This window comes from Barbatula barbatula (assembly GCF_947034865.1).
Source record: "Barbatula barbatula genome assembly, chromosome: 22".
NCBI lineage: Eukaryota > Metazoa > Chordata > Actinopteri > Cypriniformes > Nemacheilidae > Barbatula > Barbatula barbatula.
The window spans coordinates 17,159,141-17,178,394 of record NC_136785.1 but is presented as its reverse complement, the minus strand read 5'-3'; the positions used below and the strand labels follow the sequence as shown (position 1 = coordinate 17,178,394).

General features: G+C 44.8%; 1 long non-coding RNA gene across 1 annotated transcript; it reads left to right on the top strand.

Moving 5' to 3' along the window:
• The first annotated feature begins 2,136 nt into the window (after positions 1-2,136).
• On the top strand, positions 2,137-2,973 carry LOC306911457. Its single transcript, XR_013788262.1, has 3 exons — positions 2,137-2,244; positions 2,321-2,430; positions 2,506-2,973. It is a non-coding gene; the product is annotated as an uncharacterized lncRNA (long non-coding RNA).
• The last annotated feature ends 16,281 nt before the right edge of the window (positions 2,974-19,254 follow it).

The following is a 19,254-nucleotide window of genomic DNA, read 5'->3' as shown; positions in this document are numbered from 1 at the left end:
TGATGGGCAGCGACGACCAGTGGCGTTTGCGAGTAGGGGCCTTAGGCCATCAGAGAGAAACATGCAGAACTATAGTTCAATGAAGTTAGAGTTCCTGGCCCTTAAGTGGGCAGTCTCTGAGAAATTTAGGGAATATCTGCTAGGGTCACCCTGTGTTGTGTACACGGATAATAACCCTTTGAGTTACTTGAATACAGCTAAATTGGGAGCAGTAGAACAAAGATGGGCTGCCCAGCTAGCCGCATTTGATTTGACTCTGAAGTACCGCCCAGGGACCCGAAATGGTAATGCGGATGCATTGTCTCGTCAGTATAGTGAACCACAGCTGCCTGAGACGTCAGGGGATATAGTAGATGCGCTATGCTTTGGTGTTCAGGCAGAAGTTTCTACTTTCCCAGGGTGCTCCGAAGTCGAGTTGGCTAGGCTACAGGAACGAGATCTGGTGATTGGGCCGTTGATCCCGTATTTGAGGGAGGGGCGGTTCCCCGGTCCAAAGGAGCGATCAGTGTTTGGGGTAGGGACAAAGGAACTTCTCAGGCAGTGGGAGCGCCTGAGGGAGAAGGATACAGTGATGTATCGTTGCCTGCACACTCCGGATGGAGGAAAGGAGGGTTATCAGTTAGTTTTGCCAAAGTGTTTACAGGAAGAAACATTGTCTAGCCTCCATGACAAGCATGGGCATCAAGGTGTGGAGAGAACTCTGCAGCTAGTGAGGGGACGCTGCTATTGGCCAGGTATGACGAGGGATGTGGAGAAGTGGTGTCAAGAGTGTGGTAGGTGTATCTTGGCTAAAGCCGTGCAGCCTAAGGTTAGGCCCTTTTTGGGAAGCATCCAGGCGAATCGGCCCCATGAGGTTGTAGCAATAGATTTTACAGTGTTGGAACCAGCATCTGACGGCCGAGAGAATGTACTGGTGCTAACAGACGTTTTCTCAAAGTATACCCAAGCCATCCCTACCAAAGACCAACGGGCTAGCACAGTGGCAGATGTGTTAGTGAAGCACTGGTTTAATTTGTTTGGCCCCCCTAGTAGGATTCATTCCGATCAAGGCAGAAATTTTGAGAGTAGCTTAATACGGCAGCTGTGTAAAATCTATAATATTCAGAAGAGTCGTACAACACCGTACCACCCACAAGGTAACGGGCAATGTGAGCGGTTTAACCGTACCTTGCACGACTTACTACGCACTTTACCCCCCGATCAGAAGAGACGCTGGCCACGGTACCTAGCGCAATTAGTCTATGCCTATAACACCACAGTCCATCAGTCAACGGGTAGGACGCCTTATTTTCTGATGTTCGGTAGGGAGCCCCGTCTACCGGTGGATTTTCTGTTTGGAGAGGAGACTGTAGAGGGAGACGGTGGGGTGGAAGATTGGGTGAGGGAACATCAGGAGGTATTGGGGAAGGCCTATAGGCATGTAAGGGAACGGTTGCAAGCAAGGAGGCAGTTACGAGATCGGAATTACGAGCCCAAGGTAAATGACACTGGTATAGGAGAGGGGGAGTTTGTGTATACCCGTAATCATGCCATTAAGGGCCGTAATAAGATTCAGGACCGGTGGGATGCCACTCTGTATAAAGTGGTGCGGCAGCCTAGGGAAGGGGGTGCCCCTTACACTATTATCCCTGTGGGCCAAGAGGGTCCAATACGACAGGTACACAGAGCGGAACTCAGGGGTGTACCCGCTGCAGTGGTGGGGATAGGAGACCGTTCTGGGGCCGAAGGAGAGGCCCAGGAGGAAAGTGAGGTTCATATGGCTGATTGTGAGGTAGAGTTTCACCCGGTGGCGATGTCCCAGGATGATTCAGGGGAAGAGAATGGATCTCCAGACTCACCGGTAAGCGATCTTGGAGAGGAAAGGGTGTTTGAAGGGATAGAAGACGCCCCGCAAATAGGCAAGGGTCCTCGCAGATCTGTTAGAAGTACTGCTGGTAGACATTCAAACCCCTATCGGTTGCTAAGATCAGCTGGGGGAACGGAGGAGGTAGATGATTAGAAAAAATGTTTTTTTCATCGTCGGGTCGCCGATGCAATTCGAGGGGGTGGAATGTAGCGGGTACGACCGAAGGCGTTAACCAAGAGAAGGGGCGTGGCTGGAGGGATAAAGGCAGCCGGTAGGAAGGAGTTGTGAGTGTGTCTGTTGCTGGCCGGCAAGAATAGCGGGTGACACACCGACTCTCAGGTGGATGTTGTTGCGTGGTAGACGGGTCTTGTGCAACACTCAAGTGGAACTTCGAAAAGGTAACCCGTCTGATTATGGTGGTGTATAGGATGGTGGTTTTAATAGGATAAAGTTTTAACGTGTTGTATATTGTAGTTTGGTGACGTCGGAAGTAGGTGGATGTGCATGCCGGAATCGTGGAAGTGTTTGTGCGAGACCGTGTGCGAGGGCGCACATGGGCGGGGCTCATTGGACTAGTTATACGGGTATGGAGGGTTGTATGATTAGGGAATGTGGAACAAGGTTTTAATATAATAAAGTGGTTTGTTTTTCCTTTGCAGTGTGGCAACAGCTATTTGGACTCAGTGTGGCCTAATCGTTGCTCTTGTTATTCCTTTATTTTTGGGGTTGTTTTTCAGTTTTGATGTATGATGATGTTTCCTCTAGTCCGCCAGTAAAGCAGGGTATTTCGGCCTAGTATGGTGGCCCAGGCGGACTAGTTATTTCTTTGTTTGTTTGTTTGTTCTTTTGTTTCCTGTCAAACTCCTCTCACTGTGTGAGTACCACAGGGATGGACGGTAAGGTGCTGTAGGCAGAGATGAGCCATCTATTAACCGTATGCAGAGTGTTTCACTATGGTGTTCCTTTGAAGTTATTTTATGATTTGTTTGTATCTCTTTTCTTCAATTTGGTTTGCTGTGCTGTGGATGTATGTGAACGCTCATCTCTGCTGAGGTAATTTGGGGACCATCCTTGTGTGTAGCCTTTGTGTGAGTGCCACCAATAAACTCTGGCAACTTTTACCTGAACCGGTTGGGTGTGCGAGTATGCATTGTAACAAATGATTTTTGAAAACGTTTTTAAGTGCTTGTTTTTTTAAGTGAGTAACGTCTTGGAGATCCTGGTATTAATCCCAGGACCTCAGACATGCTAAAGCGAAGACTGCGGCTCTTTCTTCTCAGGCTAGAGCAACTTCCTAGGCAATCATTGCTCGTTATGTCAAGGCAAGACGTTTTCTGTTAGAAGGCCTAAACAACCCATTTTAGTCACTGTAAGGCTTACTTTGTGAAACCGGTCCCCAGGGAAGAATTGTAAGAGAGTTAAGTTCCGCAATGCAGCTGGATATAAAACCACTTGGAGATGCTGGGGATTGAACCCAGGACCTCATACATGCAAAGCATGCGCTCTACCACTGAGCTACATCCCCACGTACTTGGTGTTGACAGAGTGTACTTAACATGGATTTTATGCTCACTGTAGACTTATTGTACAACGAGTGTTCTCTTGTGTTTAAGCAGTGCTCCTTACTGCAGCCCCTGCCATATTTGCCTTTTTTTATGCATGCGGTGAGTTGTCGCTGCTGGTGGCTCGTTGGTCTAGGGGTATGATTCTCGCTTTGGGTGTGAGAGGTCCCGGGTTCAAATCCCGGACGAGCCCTGCTGCCAGGAAAAAGTCAATCCAGTGTTTGTTCCTCCAGGTGATTTCTCCATGGACTGGTTGTATCGGCCAGACATTACATCCACTCAATGTGACATAGCACGAAGAGCGACAACTAGCTTTAGGAGGTAAGTCTTGGCCCAGAAAGAAATTAAAGAGCAAAAAATAATGGGAATGTGGCCTGATAGGTCGGAGGAAGCTGGTTTCAATCGTAGTATTTCAGTCTGAAACTAGGCTTTGCCTGTGAAATGTGTGAAAGGAGAATATTGAACGACTGCTTGTTTCAAAGATCAACAATGATTGTATCAACAATGATATTTGAAAATGTTTTTAAGTGCTTGTTTTTTTTAAGTGAGCAACGTCTTGGAGATCCTGGTATTAATCCCAGGACCTCAGACATGCTAAAGCGAAGACTGCGGCTCTTTCTACTCAGGCTATAGCAACTTCCTAGGCAATCATTGCTCGTTATTTCAAGGCAAGACGTTTTCTGTTAGAGGGCCTGAACAACCCATTTTAGTCGCCGTAAGGCTTACCTCGTGAAACCGGTCCACAGGGAAGTTTGTAATACAGTTAAATTCCACAATGCAGCTGGACAATAAACCACTTGGAGATGCTTGGAGATGTTTTTTTTGCTCACTGTAGAGGTATTTAACAACGAGTGATCTCTTGTGTTTGAGCAGTGCTCCTTACTGCAGCCCCTGCTATATGCATACGGTGAGTTGTCGATGCTGGTGGCTCGTTGGTCTAGGGATATGATTCTCGCTTTGGGTGCGAGAGGTCCCGAAGATCGACAACTGACTTTGGTTGTAAAGTCTTTCTTGGCTTTCTTGGCCCGGAAAGAAATTAAAGAGCAAAACATAATGGAAATGTTGCCCGATAGGTCGGAGGAAGCTTGTTTCAATCGTAGTTTTTCAGTCTGAAACTAGGCTTTGCCTGTGAAAGTGTGAAAGGAGAATATTGAACGACCGCTTATTTCAAAGATCAACAATAATCTTTGAAAATGTTTTTATGTGCTTGTTTTTTTAAGTGAGCAACGTCTTGGAGATCCTGGTATTAATCCCAGGACCTCAGACATGCTAAACCGAAGACAGTGGCTCTTTCTACTCAAGCTAGAGTAACTTCCTATGCAATCATTGCTCGTTATGTCAAGTCAAGACGTTTTCTGTTAGAGGGCCTAAACAACCCATTTAGTCGCCGTAAGGCTTACTTTGTGAAACCGGTCCCCAGGAAAGTATTGTAAGAGAGTTAAGTTCCGCAATGCAGCTGGACAATAAACCACTTGGAGATGCTGGGGATTGAACCCAGGACCTCATACATGCAAAGCATGAGCTCTACCACTGAGCTACATCCCCACGTACTTGGTGTTGACAGAGTGTACTTAACATGGATTTTATGCTCACTGTAGACTTATTGTACAACGAGTGTTCTCTTGTGTTTAAGCAGTGCTCCTTACTGCAGCCCCTGCTATATCTGCCTTTTTTTATGCATGCGGTGAGTTGTCGCTGCTGTTGGCTCGTTGGTCTAGGGGTATGATTCTCGCTTTGGGTGCGAGTGTTCCCGGGTTCAAATCCCGGACGAGCCCTGCTGCCAGGAAAAAGTCAATCCGGTGTTTGTTCCTCCAGGTGCTTTCTCAATGGAGTGGTTGTATCGTTCAGACATTACATCCACTCAATGTAACATATAACGAAGAGCGACAACTGACTTTAGGCGGTAAGTCTTGGCCCAGAAAGAAATTAAAGAGCAAAAAATAATGGGAATGTGGCCTGATAGGTCGGAGGAAGCTGGTTTCAATCGTAGTATTTCAGTCTGAAACTAGGCTTTGCCTGTGAAATGTGTGAAAGGAGAATATTGAACGACTGCTTATTTCAAAGATCAACAATGATCTTTGAAAACGTTTTTAAGTGCTTGTTTTTTTAAGTGAGCAACGTCTTGGAGATCCTGGTATTAATCCCAGGACCTCAGACATGCTAAAGCGAAGACTGCGGCTCTTTCTTCTCAGGCTAGAGCAACTTCCTAGGCAATCATTGCTCGTTATGTCAAGGCAAGACGTTTTCTGTTAGAGGGCCTAAACAACCCATTTTAGTCGCCGTAAGGCTTACCTCGTGAAACCGGTCCCCGGGGAAAAATTGTAAGTGAGTTAAGTTCCGCAATGCAGCTAGACAATAAACTACTTGGAGATGCTGGGGATTGAACACAGGACCTCATACATGCAAAGCATGCGCTCTACCACTGAGATACATCCCCACGTACTTGGTGTTGACAGAGTGTACTTAACATGGATTTTATGCTCACTGTAGACGTATTGTACAACGAGTGTTCTCTTGTGTTTAAGCAGTGCTCCTTACTGCAGCCCCTGCTATATTTGGGTTTTTATGCATGCGGTGAGTTGTCGATGCTGGTGGCTCGTTGATCTAGGGGTATGATTCTCGCTTCGGGTGCGAGAGGTCCCGAAGAGCGACAACTGACTTTGGGTCAGTTCAAGAATATTGAACGACCGCTTATTTTAAAGATCAACAATGATCTTGAAAACGTTTTTAAGTGCTTGTTATTTTAAGTGAGCATCGTCTTGGAGATCCTGGTATTAATCCAAGGACCTCAGACATGCTAAAGGGTAGACAGTGGCTCTTTCTACGCAGGCTAGAGCAACTTCCTAGGCAATCATTGCTCGTTATGTCAAGGCAAGACGTTTTCTGTTAGAGGGCCTAAACAACCCATTTTAGTCGCCGTAAGGCTTACCTCGTGAAACCGGTCCCCGGGGAAAAATTGTAAGTGAGTTAAGTTCCGCAATGCAGCTAGACAATAAACTACTTGGAGATGCTGGGGATTGAACACAGGACCTCATACATGCAAAGCATGCGCTCTACCACTGAGCTACATCCCCACGTACTTGGTGTTGACAGAGTGTACTTAACATGGATTTTATGCTCACTGTAGACGTATTGTACAACGAGTGTTCTCTTGTGTTTAAGCAGTGCTCCTTACTGCAGCCCCTGCTATATTTGCGTTTTTATGCATGCGGTGAGTTGTCGATGCTGGTGGCTCGTTGATCTAGGGGTATGATTCTCGCTTCGGGTGCGAGAGGTCCCGAAGAGCGACAACTGACTTTGGGTCAGTTCAAGAATATTGAACGACCGCTTATTTCAAAGATCAACAATGATCTTTGAAAACGTTTTTAAGTGCTTGTTATTTTAAGTGAGCATCGTCTTGGAGATCCTGGTATTAATCCAAGGACCTCAGACATGCTAAAGGGAAGACAGTGGCTCTTTCTACGCAGGCTAGAGCAACTTCCTAGGCAATCATTGCTCGTTATGTCAAGGCAAGACGTTTTCTGTAAGAGGGCCTAAACAACCCCTTTTAGTCGCCGTAAGGCTTACTTCGTGAAACCGGTCCCCAGAGAAGTATTGTAAGAGAGTTAAGTTCCACAATTCAGCTGGACAATAAACCACTTGGAGATGCTGGGGATTGAACCCAGGACCTCATACATGCGAAGCATGCGCTCTACCACTGAGCTACATCCCCACGTACTTGGTGTTGACAGAGTGTACTTAACATTGATTTTATACTCACTGTAGACGTATTGTACAACGAGTGTTCTCTTGTGTTTAAGCAGTGCTCCTTACTGCAGCCCCAGCTATATTTGCCTTTTTTATGCATGCGGTGAGTTGTCGATGCTGGTGGCTCGTTGGTCTAGGGGTATGATTCTCGCTTCGGGTGCGAGAGGTCCCGAAGAGCGACAACTGACTTTGGGTGTAAAGTCTTTCTTCGCTTTCTTGGCCCGGAAAGAAATTAAAGAGCAAAACATAATGGAAATGTTGCCCGATAGGTCGGAGGAAGCTGGTTTCAATCTTAGTATTTCAGTCTGAAACTAGGCTTTGCCTGTGAAAGTGTGAAAGGAGAATATTGAACAACCGCTTATTTCAAAGATCAACAATGATCTTTGAAAACGTTTTTAAGTGCTTGTTTTTTTAAGTGAGCAATGTCTTGGAGATCCTGGTATTAATCCCAGGACCTCAGACATGCTAAAGCGAAGACTGCGGCTCTTTCTTCTCAGGCTAGAGCAACTTCCTAGGCAATCATTGCTCGTTATGTCAAGGCAAGACGTTTTCTGTTAGAGGGCCTAAACAACCCATTTTAGTCGCCGTAAGGCTTACCTCGTGAAACCGGTCCCCGGGGAAAAATTGTAAGTGAGTTAAGTTCCGCAATGCAGCTAGACAATAAACTACTTGGAGATGCTGGGGATTGAACACAGGACCTCATACATGCAAAGCATGCGCTCTACCACTGAGCTACATCCCCACATACTTGGTGTTGACAGAGTGTACTTAACATGGATTTAATATTGAACAACCGCTTATTTCAAAGATCAACAATGATCTTTGAAAAGGTTTTTAAGTGCTTGTTTTTTTAAGTGAGCAACGTCTTGGAGATCCTGGTATTAATCCCAGGACCTCAGACATGCTGAAGGGAAGACAGTGGCTCTTTCTACTCAGGCTAGAGCAACTTCCTAGGCAATCATTGCTCGTTATGTCAAGGCAAGACGTTTTCTGTTAGAAGGCCTAAACAACCCATTTAGTCGCCGTAAGGCTTACTTTGTGAAACCGGTCCCCAGGGAAGTATTGTAAGAGAGTTAAGTTCCGCAATGCAGCTGGACAATAAACCACTTGGAGATGCTGGGGATTGAACCCAGGACCTCATACATGCAAAGCATGAGCTCTACCACTGAGCTACATCCCCACGTACTTGGTGTTGACAGAGTGTACTTAACATGGATTTTATGCTCACTGTAGACTTATTGTACAACGAGTGTTCTCTTGTGTTTAAGCAGTGCTCCTTACTGCAGCCCCTGCTATATTTGCCTTTTTTTATGCATGCGGTGAGTTGTAGCTGATGGTGGCTCGTTGGTCTAGGGGTATGATTCTCGCTTTGGGTGCGAGAGGTCCCGGGTTCAAATCCCTGACGAGCCCTGCTGCCAGGAAAAAGTCAATCCGGTGTTTGTTCCTCCAGGTGCTTTCTCAATGGACTGGTTGTATCGTTCAGACATTACATCCACTCAATGTAACATATAACGAAGAGCGACAACTGACTTTAGGCGGTAAGTCTTGGCCCAGAAAGAAATTAAAGAGCAAAAAATAATGGGAATGTGGCCCGATAGGTCGGAGGAAGCTGGTTTAAATCGTAGTATTTCAGTCTGAAACTAGGCTTTGCCTGTGAAATGTGTGAAAGGAGAATATTGAACGACTGCTTGTTTCAAAGATCAACAATGATCTTTGAAAACGTTTTTAAGTGCTTGTTTTTTTTAAGTGAGCAACGTCTTTGAGATCCTGGTAATTAATCCCAGGACCTCAGACATGCTAAAGGGAAGACAGCGGCTCTTTCTACTGAGGCTAGAGCAACTTCCTAGGCAATCATTGCTCGTTATGTCAAGGCAAGACGTTTTCTGTTAGAGGGCCTAAACAACCCATTTTAGTCGCCGTAAGGCTTACTTTGTGAAACCGGTCCCCAGGGAAGTATTGTAGGAGAGTTAAATTCCGCAATGCAGCTGGACAATAAACCACTTGGAGATGCTGGGGATTGAACCCAGGACCTCATACATGCGAAGCATGCTCTCTACCACTGAGCTACATCCGATCAAGCAGCAACGTGTGTTTGTCATGCAAAGCACACGTATTAGGGGGCGGTTAATCGATTGGTCAGTGCAAGCTTTTTTGAGTTAAGACGGTGCAATCAATCAGTGCACGTTAGTCGGAAAATAGGTTTAGGTTTTTTCTGTGAAACCAAGCCAAAAAGAAATACTGCGAGACACTTTGTCCAAGACTCTGCAATGTAGTTGCTCCACTTTGCTTACAAAAATATACGTTTTGTAGATGCTGGGCATGGAACACAGGACCTCGTATATCCCTCAAAGGCATGTGGTTGATTTGGTTGCTCCGCGAAACTTAAAGGAAACACTGTGATACTGAGACACACGCAGTCTGGGTTCATCTGCGCCACGAAGCTGTTCAACTTTCCTCACAACAAAAAAGCGCACCTGGAGATGCTGGGGATTGAAACCAGGACCTCATACATGCAAAGCATGCGCTCTACCACTGAGCTACATCCCCACGTACTTGGTATTGACAGAGTGTACATAACATGGATTTTATACTCACTGTAGACGTATTGTACAACGAGTGTTCTCTTGTGTTTAAGCAGTGCTCCTTACTGCAGCCCCTGCCATATTTGCCTTTTTTTATGCATGCGGTGAGTTGTCGCTGCTGGTGGCTCGTTGGTCTAGGGGTATGATTCTCGCTTTGGGTGCGAGAGGTCCCGGGTTCAAATCCCGGACGAGCCCTGCTGCCAGGAAAAAGTCAATCCAGTGTTTGTTCCTCCAGGTGATTTCTCCATGGACTGGTTGTATCGGCCAGACATTACATCCACTCAATGTGACATAGCACGAAGAGCGACAACTAGCTTTAGGAGGTAAGTCTTGGCCCAGAAAGAAATTAAAGAGCAAAAAATAATGGGAATGTGGCCTGATAGGTCGGAGGAAGCTGGTTTCAATCGTAGTATTTCAGTCTGAAACTAGGCTTTGCCTGTGAAATGTGTGAAAGGAGAATATTGAACGACTGCTTGTTTCAAAGATCAACAATGATCCTTGAAAACGTTTTTAAGTGCTTGTTTTTTTAAGTGAGCAACGTCTTTGAGATCCTGGTAATTAATCCCAGGACCTCAGACATGCTAAAGGGAAGACAGCGGCTCTTTCTACTGAGGCTAGAGCAACTTCCTAGGCAATCATTGCTCGTTATGTCAAGGCAAGACGTTTTCTGTTAGAGGGCCTAAACAACCCATTTTAGTCGCCGTAAGGCTTACTTTGTGAAACCGGTCCCCAGGGAAGTATTGTAAGAGAGTTAAATTCCGCAATGCAGCTGGACAATAAACCACTTGGAGATGCTGGGGATTGAACCCAGGACCTCATACATGCGAAGCATGCTCTCTACCACTGAGCTACATCCGCTCAAGCAGCAACGTGTGTTTGTCATGCAAAGCACACGTATTAGGGAGAGGTTAATCGATTGGTCAGTGCAAGCTTTTTTGAGTTAAGACGGTGCAATCAATCAGTGCACGTTAGTTGGAAAATAGGTTTAGGTTTTTTCTGTGAAACCAAGCCAAAAAGAAATACTGCGAGACACTTTGTCCAAGACTCTGCAATGTAGTTGCTCCACTTTGCTTACAAAAATATACGTTTTGTAGATGCTGGGCATGGAACACAGGACCTCGTACATCCCTCAAAGGCATGTGGTTGATTTGGTTGCTCCGCGAAACTTAAAGGAAACACTGTGATACTGAGACACACGCAGTCTGGGTTCATCTGCGCCACGAAGCTGTTCAACTTTCCTCACAACAAAAAAGCGCACCTGGAGATGCTGGGGATTGAACCCAGGACCTCATACATGCAAAGCATGCGCTCTACCACTGAGCTACATCCCCACGTACTTGGTATTGACAGAGTGTACATAACATGGATTTTATACTCACTGTAGACGTATTGTACAACGAGTGTTCTCTTTTGTTTAAGCAGTGCTCCTTACTGCAGCCCCAGCTATATTTGCCTTTTTTATGCATGCGGTGAGTTGTCGATGCTGGTGGCTCGTTGGTCTAGGGGTATGATTCTCGCTTCGGGTGCGAGAGGTCCCGAAGAGCGACAACTGACTTTGGGTCAGTTCAAGAATATTGAACGACCGCTTATTTCAAAGATCAACAATGATCTTTGAAAACGTTTTTAAGTGCTTGTTATTTTAAGTGAGCATCGTCTTGGAGATCCTGGTATTAATCCCAGGACCTCAGACATGCTAAAGGGAAGACAGTGGCTCTTTCTACGCAGGCTAGAGCAACTTCCTAGGCAATCATTGCTCGTTATGTCAAGGCAAGACGTTTTCTGTTAGAGGGCCTAAACAACCCATTTTAGTCTCCGTAAGGCTTACCTCGTGAAACCGGTCCCCGGGGAAAAATTGTAAGTGAGTTAAGTTCCGCAATGCAGCTAGACAATAAACTACTTGGAGATGCTGGGGATTGAACACAGGACCTCATACATGCAAAGCATGCGCTCTACCACTGAGCTACATCCCCACGTACTTGGTGTTGACAGAGTGTACTTAACATGGATTTTATGCTCACTGTAGACGTATTGTACAACGAGTGTTCTCTTGTGTTTAAGCAGTGCTCCTTACTGCAGCCCCTGCTATATTTGCGTTTTTATGCATGCGGTGAGTTGTCGATGCTGGTGGCTCGTTGATCTAGGGGTATGATTCTCGCTTCGGGTGCGAGAGGTCCCGAAGAGCGACAACTGACTTTGGGTCAGTTCAAGAATATTGAACGACCGCTTATTTCAAAGATCAACAATGATCTTTGAAAAGGTTTTTAAGTGCTTGTTTTTTTAAGTGAGCAACGTCTTGGAGATCCTGGTATTAATCCAAGGACCTCAGACATGCTAAAGGGAAGACAGTGGCTCTTTCTACGCAGGCTAGAGCAACTTCCTAGGCAATCATTGCTCGTTATGTCAAGGCAAGACGTTTTCTGTTAGAGGGCCTAAACAACCCATTTTAGTCGCCGTAAGGCTTACTTCGTGAAACCGGTCCCCAGAGAAGTATTGTAAGAGAGTTAAGTTCCACAATTCAGCTGGACAATAAACCACTTGGAGATGCTGGGGATTGAACCCAGGACCTCATACATGCGAAGCATGCGCTCTACCACTGAGCTACATCCCCACGTACTTGGTGTTGACAGAGTGTACTTAACATTGATTTTATACTCACTGTAGACGTATTGTACAACGAGTGTTCTCTTGTGTTTAAGCAGTGCTCCTTACTGCAGCCCCAGCTATATTTGCCTTTTTTATGCATGCGGTGAGTTGTCGATGCCGGTGGCTCGTTGGTCTAGGGGTATGATTCTCGCTTCGAGTGTGAGAGGTCCTGAAGAGCGACAACTGACTTTGGGTGTAAAGTCTTTCTTCGCTTTCTTGGCCCGGAAAGAAATTAAAGAGCAAAACATAATGGAAATGTTGCCCGATAGGTCGGAGGAAGCTGGTTTCAATCTTAGTATTTCAGTCTGAAACTAGGCTTTGCCTGTGAAAGTGTGAAAGGAGAATATTGAACAACCGCTTATTTCAAAGATCAACAATGATCTTTGAAAACGTTTTTAAGTGCTTGTTTTTTTAAGTGAGCAACGTCTTGGAGATCCTGGTATTAATCCCAGGACCTCAGACATGCTAAAGCGAAGACTGCGGCTCTTTCTTCTCAGGCTAGAGCAACTTCCTAGGCAATCATTGCTCGTTATGTCAAATCAAGACGTTTTCTGTTAGAGGGCCTAAACAACCCATTTTAGTCGCCGTAAGGCTTACCTCGTGAAACCGGTCCCCGGGGAAAAATTGTAAGTGAGTTAAGTTCCGCAATGCAGCTAGACAATAAACTACTTGGAGATGCTGGGGATTGAACACAGGACCTCATACATGCAAAGCATGCGCTCTACCACTGAGCTACATCCCCACGTACTTGGTGTTGACAGAGTGTACTTAACATGGATTTTATGCTCACTGTAGACGTATTGTACAACGAGTGTTCTCTTGTGTTTAAGCAGTGCTCCTTACTGCAGCCCCTGCTATATTTGCGTTTTTATGCATGCGGTGAGTTGTCGATGCTGGTGGCTCGTTGATCTAGGGGTATGATTCTCGCTTCGGGTGCGAGAGGTCCCGAAGAGCGACAACTGACTTTGGGTCAGTTCAAGAATATTGAACGACCGCTTATTTCAAAGATCAACAATGATCTTTGAAAACGTTTTTAAGTGCTTGTTATTTTAAGTGAGCATCGTCTTGGAGATCCTGGTATTAATCCAAGGACCTCAGACATGCTAAAGGGAAGACAGTGGCTCTTTCTACGCAGGCTAGAGCAACTTCCTAGGCAATCATTGCTCGTTATGTCAAGGCAAGACGTTTTCTGTTAGAGGGCCTAAACAACCCATTTTAGTCGCCGTAAGGCTTACCTCGTGAAACCGGTCCCCGGGGAAAAATTGTAAGTGAGTTAAGTTCCGCAATGCAGCTAGACAATAAACTACTTGGAGATGCTGGGGATTGAACACAGGACCTCATACATGCAAAGCATGCGCTCTACCACTGAGCTACATCCCCACGTACTTGGTGTTGACAGAGTGTACTTAACATGGATTTTATGCTCACTGTAGACGTATTGTACAACGAGTGTTCTCTTGTGTTTAAGCAGTGCTCCTTACTGCAGCCCCTGCTATATTTGCGTTTTTATGCATGCGTTGAGTTGTCGATGCTGGTGGCTCGTTGATCTAGGGGTATGATTCTCGCTTCGGGTGCGAGAGGTCCCGAAGAGCGACAACTGACTTTGGGTCAGTTCAAGAATATTGAACGACCGCTTATTTCAAAGATCAACAATGATCTTTGAAAACGTTTTTAAGTGCTTGTTATTTTAAGTGAGCATCGTCTTGGAGATCGGCTCACAGAACAGTCTGCACAAAGAACTGATACAGAGGTGGGCAGTGTTGTACTTTTACTTTTGTCTTTTGTTGCATGAGGCATGTTTTGACCCTTTTTTTCACAAAATTACACCGGGTGACATCCGTTCCCTATATAAGCGGCATCTTTAACCAAAAATAGAGTATTTTGAGGTGAAAAAAGAGAAATTAGAGGAGAAATTGAACTCGACAACTTGAAAGAGAGAAAAATTTCACTGGAGATAGAGTTGCTTCAGAGTAAGTGCTAATACACTATTTAACACATAGTAGTATTGCTGACTTTCCATAACTATCTCTTATTGCAGGCAAAATATGACTTGCTGGCTTTTCTTTATAAATAATCTTTTAAATAAAACTCAAGAAACTAAGCATATTTGTCTCGTCTTTTATTCAGTAAAAAATGGTGTTCCACAATTCTGTCCCGTGCAGCTCTGCCAATAGGTTGGTTCAAGTGCACTGGCTGGAGGTCATCATCAGGCTGCACCCCCACCATAGGGGTCCTCTCCTTTCTGATGGTGGCAATGTTATGCAATATGGCATATGGAACAATTCTGTCACAGGCCCTGTCAGGTGCAACCCTCAGACTTTTCAGACACTGAAATCTTCCCTTTAGTTGCCCAAAGGTCATTTCAATGCTTGTCCTGGCTAGAGCTGCATTGTAACGGGTTTGTGGTCCAGGGTTTGGCTCAGGGAAGGGCGTCATAAAATACTGCCTGCAGGCATAGCCCCTGTCTCCAAGCAGGATCCCGTCAACATCCCCTGTATAATGGAAAAATGCAGTTCTGTTAGGCTCAGCATAATACTGTGTATAATACTGTGAGCTTGAAATGTATGTTCCCTTACCACGTTCAAATAATGTGCATAAATGTGACTCTCGGAAAATTCTTGAGTCATGTACTGATGCTGGCCATTATGCTTCCACATTGGTAATGTGGAGCATTGAGTCACACACCATCGAAGAGATTTTAGTCAGTCAACTGCATACTTTTTGATTTCATTACTTTTTTTCCATGAAATAATCTGAAGTATTATAAATTGTAATAGTAATTTACCTGCATATTTACACTATGAACGCCCTTTCGCTTCACAAAATCCCCCTCATTATATTGATATTTTATAATTATAAAATTATATTTTGCCTGGGGGGGCCTTGATGGGGACATATGTGCTTTCTATGGCACCAATCACGTTAGGGAAGCCTGAAGGACACAAACTGTTATTCATACTTATTGGTATGGTCATGATTGCATGTCATTAACAATTATAAATGTACTTGCAATAGCTAAAAAATCCTGCGGTTTTAAGTGGCTTCGAAATAACACAAAAACCCCTAAAAACTGCTTGAGCGCCAGGTAAAGTTTGCGAATGCACACAGTCTGTGCTGTTGTTAAAGCCCGCGGCTCCTCCGTGTTAAACACGTAATGTGTGGTTCCAACAAATGAATGATGTAAATAACACCCTTACGAGAAAAACGGTATCTCTTAACAATGACGCTATCGCGCTGCGCTAAATGATCCTGTCTATTCATTCGAAAAGCTCTGCGAATTATTCTCGCACCTTCCGCAACAGGTTGCTGTCGTAAAAATGGACAAGACATGGCTGCGACAGACTTACCTATCTCCTCCGCTTATAACGCCGCAATCTAATCCTGTTTACATGAAGTTAGCCTGCTCCCGAGCAGGTTCAAGCTTACGGACCTGTTGCTATGACAGCAAGTCCAGGATGAGCGTCCAAGAACCGAACAATCCAAGATCATGCCAAATCGTCAACAATCAAATCCAGCTAACCGAGTTAGCGACGTACGAAGAACGGGCCCCTGGTATTAATCCAAGGACCTCAGACATGCTAAAGGGAAGACAGTGGCTCTTTCTACGCAGGCTAGAGCAACTTCCTAGGCAATCATTGCTCGTTATGTCAAGGCAAGACGTTTTCTGTTAGAGGGCCTAAACAACCCATTTTAGTCGCCGTAAGGCTTACCTCGTGAAACCGGTCCCCGGGGAAAAATTGTAAGTGAGTTAAGTTCCGCAATGCAGCTAGACAATAAACTACTTGGAGATGCTGGGGATTGAACACAGGACCTCATACATGCAAAGCATGCGCTCTACCACTGAGCTACATCCCCACGTACTTGGTGTTGATAGAGTGTACTTAACATGGATTTTATGCTCACTGTAGACGTATTGTACAACGAGTGTTCTCTTGTGTTTAAGCAGTGCTCCTTACTGCAGCCCCTGCTATATTTGCGTTTTTATGCATGCGGTGAGTTGTCGATGCTGGTGGCTCGTTGATCTAGGGGTATGATTCTCGCTTCGGGTGCGAGAGGTCCCGAAGAGCGACAACTGACTTTGGGTCAGTTCAAGAATATTGAACGACCGCTTATTTCAAAGATCAACAATGATCTTTGAAAACGTTTTTAAGTGCTTGTTATTTTAAGTGAGCATCGTCTTGGAGATCGGCTCACAGAACAGTCTGCACAAAGAACTGATACAGAGGTGGGCAGTGTTGTACTTTTACTTTTGTCTTTTGTTGCATGAGGCATGTTTTGACCCTTTTTTTCACAAAATTACACCGGGTGACATCCGTTCCCTATATAAGCGGCATCTTTAACCAAAAATAGAGTATTTTGAGGTGAAAAAAGAGAAATTAGAGGAGAAATTGAACTCGACAACTTGAAAGAGAGAAAAATTTCACTGGAGATAGAGTTGCTTCAGAGTAAGTGCTAATACACTATTTAACACATAGTAGTATTGCTGACTTTCCATAACTATCTCTTATTGCAGGCAAAATATGACTTGCTGGCTTTTCTTTATAAATAATCTTTTAAATAAAACTCAAGAAACTAAGCATATTTGTCTCGTCTTTTATTCAGTAAAAAATGGTGTTCCACAATTCTGTCCCGTGCAGCTCTGCCAATAGGTTGGTTCAAGTGCACTGGCTGGAGGTCATCATCAGGCTGCACCCCCACCATAGGGGTCCTCTCCTTTCTGATGGTGGCAATGTTATGCAATATGGCATATGGAACAATTCTGTCACAGGCCCTGTCAGGTGCAACCCTCAGACTTTTCAGACACTGAAATCTTCCCTTTAGTTGCCCAAAGGTCATTTCAATGCTTGTCCTGGCTAGAGCTGCATTGTAACGGGTTTGTGGTCCAGGGTTTGGCTCAGGGAAGGGCGTCATAAAATACTGCCTGCAGGCATAGCCCCTGTCTCCAAGCAGGATCCCGTCAACATCCCCTGTATAATGGAAAAATGCAGTTCTGTTAGGCTCAGCATAATACTGTGTATAATACTGTGAGCTTGAAATGTATGTTCCCTTACCACGTTCAAATAATGTGCATAAATGTGACTCTCGGAAAATTCTTGAGTCATGTACTGATGCTGGCCATTATGCTTCCACATTGGTAATGTGGAGCATTGAGTCACACACCATCGAAGAGATTTTAGTCAGTCAACTGCATACTTTTTGATTTCATTACTTTTTTTCCATGAAATAATCTGAAGTATTATAAATTGTAATAGTAATTTACCTGCATATTTACACTATGAACGCCCTTTCGCTTCACAAAATCCCCCTCATTATATTGATATTTTATAATTATAAAATTATATTTTGCCTGGGGGGGCCTTGATGGGGACATATGTGCTTTCTATGGCACCAATCACGTTAGGGAAGCCTGAAGGACACAAACTGTTATTCATACTTATTGGTATGGTCATGATTGCATGTCATTAACAATTATAAATGTACTTGCAATAGCTAAAAAATCCTGCGGTTTTAAGTGGCTTCGAAATAACACAAAAACCCCTAAAAACTGCTTGAGCGCCAGGTAAAGTTTGCGAATGCACACAGTCTGTGCTGTTGTTAAAGCCCGCGGCTCCTCCGTGTTAAACACGTAATGTGTGGTTCCAACAAATGAATGATGTAAATAACACCCTTACGAGAAAAACGGTATCTCTTAACAATGACGCTATCGCGCTGCGCTAAATGATCCTGTCTATTCATTCGAAAAGCTCTGCGAATTATTCTCGCACCTTCCGCAACAGGTTGCTGTCGTAAAAATGGACAAGACATGGCTGCGACAGACTTACCTATCTCCTCCGCTTATAACGCCGCAATCTAATCCTGTTTACATGAAGTTAGCCTGCTCCCGAGCAGGTTCAAGCTTACGGACCTGTTGCTATGACAGCAAGTCCAGGATGAGCGTCCAAGAACCGAACAATCCAAGATCATGCCAAATCGTCAACAATCAAATCCAGCTAACCGAGTTAGCGACGTACGAAGAACGGGCCCCTGGTATTAATCCAAGGACCTCAGACATGCTAAAGGGAAGACAGTGGCTCTTTCTACGCAGGCTAGAGCAACTTCCTAGGCAATCATTGCTCGTTATGTCAAGGCAAGACGTTTTCTGTTAGAAGGCCTAAACAACCCATATTAGTCACTGTAAGGCTTACTTTGTGAAACCGGTCCCCAGGGAAGAATTGTAAGAGAGTTAAGTTCCGCAATGCAGCTGGACAATAAACCACTTGGAGATGCTGGGGATTGAACCCAGGACCTCATACATGCAAAGCATGCGCTCTACCACTGAGCTACATCCCCACGTACTTGGTGTTGACAGAGTGTACTTAACATGGATTTTATGCTCACTGTAGACGTATTGTACAACGAGTGTTCTCTTGTGTTTAAGCAGTGCTCCTTACTGCAGCCCCTGCTATATTTGCGTTTTTATGCATGCGGTGAGTTGTCGATGCTGGTGGCTCGTTGATCTAGGGGTATGATTCTCGCTTCGGGTGCGAGAGGTCCCGAAGAGCGACAACTGACTTTGGGTCAGTTCAAGAATATTGAACGACCGCTTATTTCAAAGATCAACAATGATCTTTGAAAACGTTTTTAAGTGCTTGTTATTTTAAGTGAGCATCGTCTTGGAGATCGGCTCACAGAACAGTCTGCACAAAGAACTGATACAGAGGTGGGCAGTGTTGTACTTTTACTTTTGTCTTTTGTTGCATGAGGCATGTTTTGACCCTTTTTTTCACAAAATTACACCGGGTGACATCCGTTCCCTATATAAGCGGCATCTTTAACCAAAAATAGAGTATTTTGAGGTGAAAAAAGAGAAATTAGAGGAGAAATTGAACTCGAC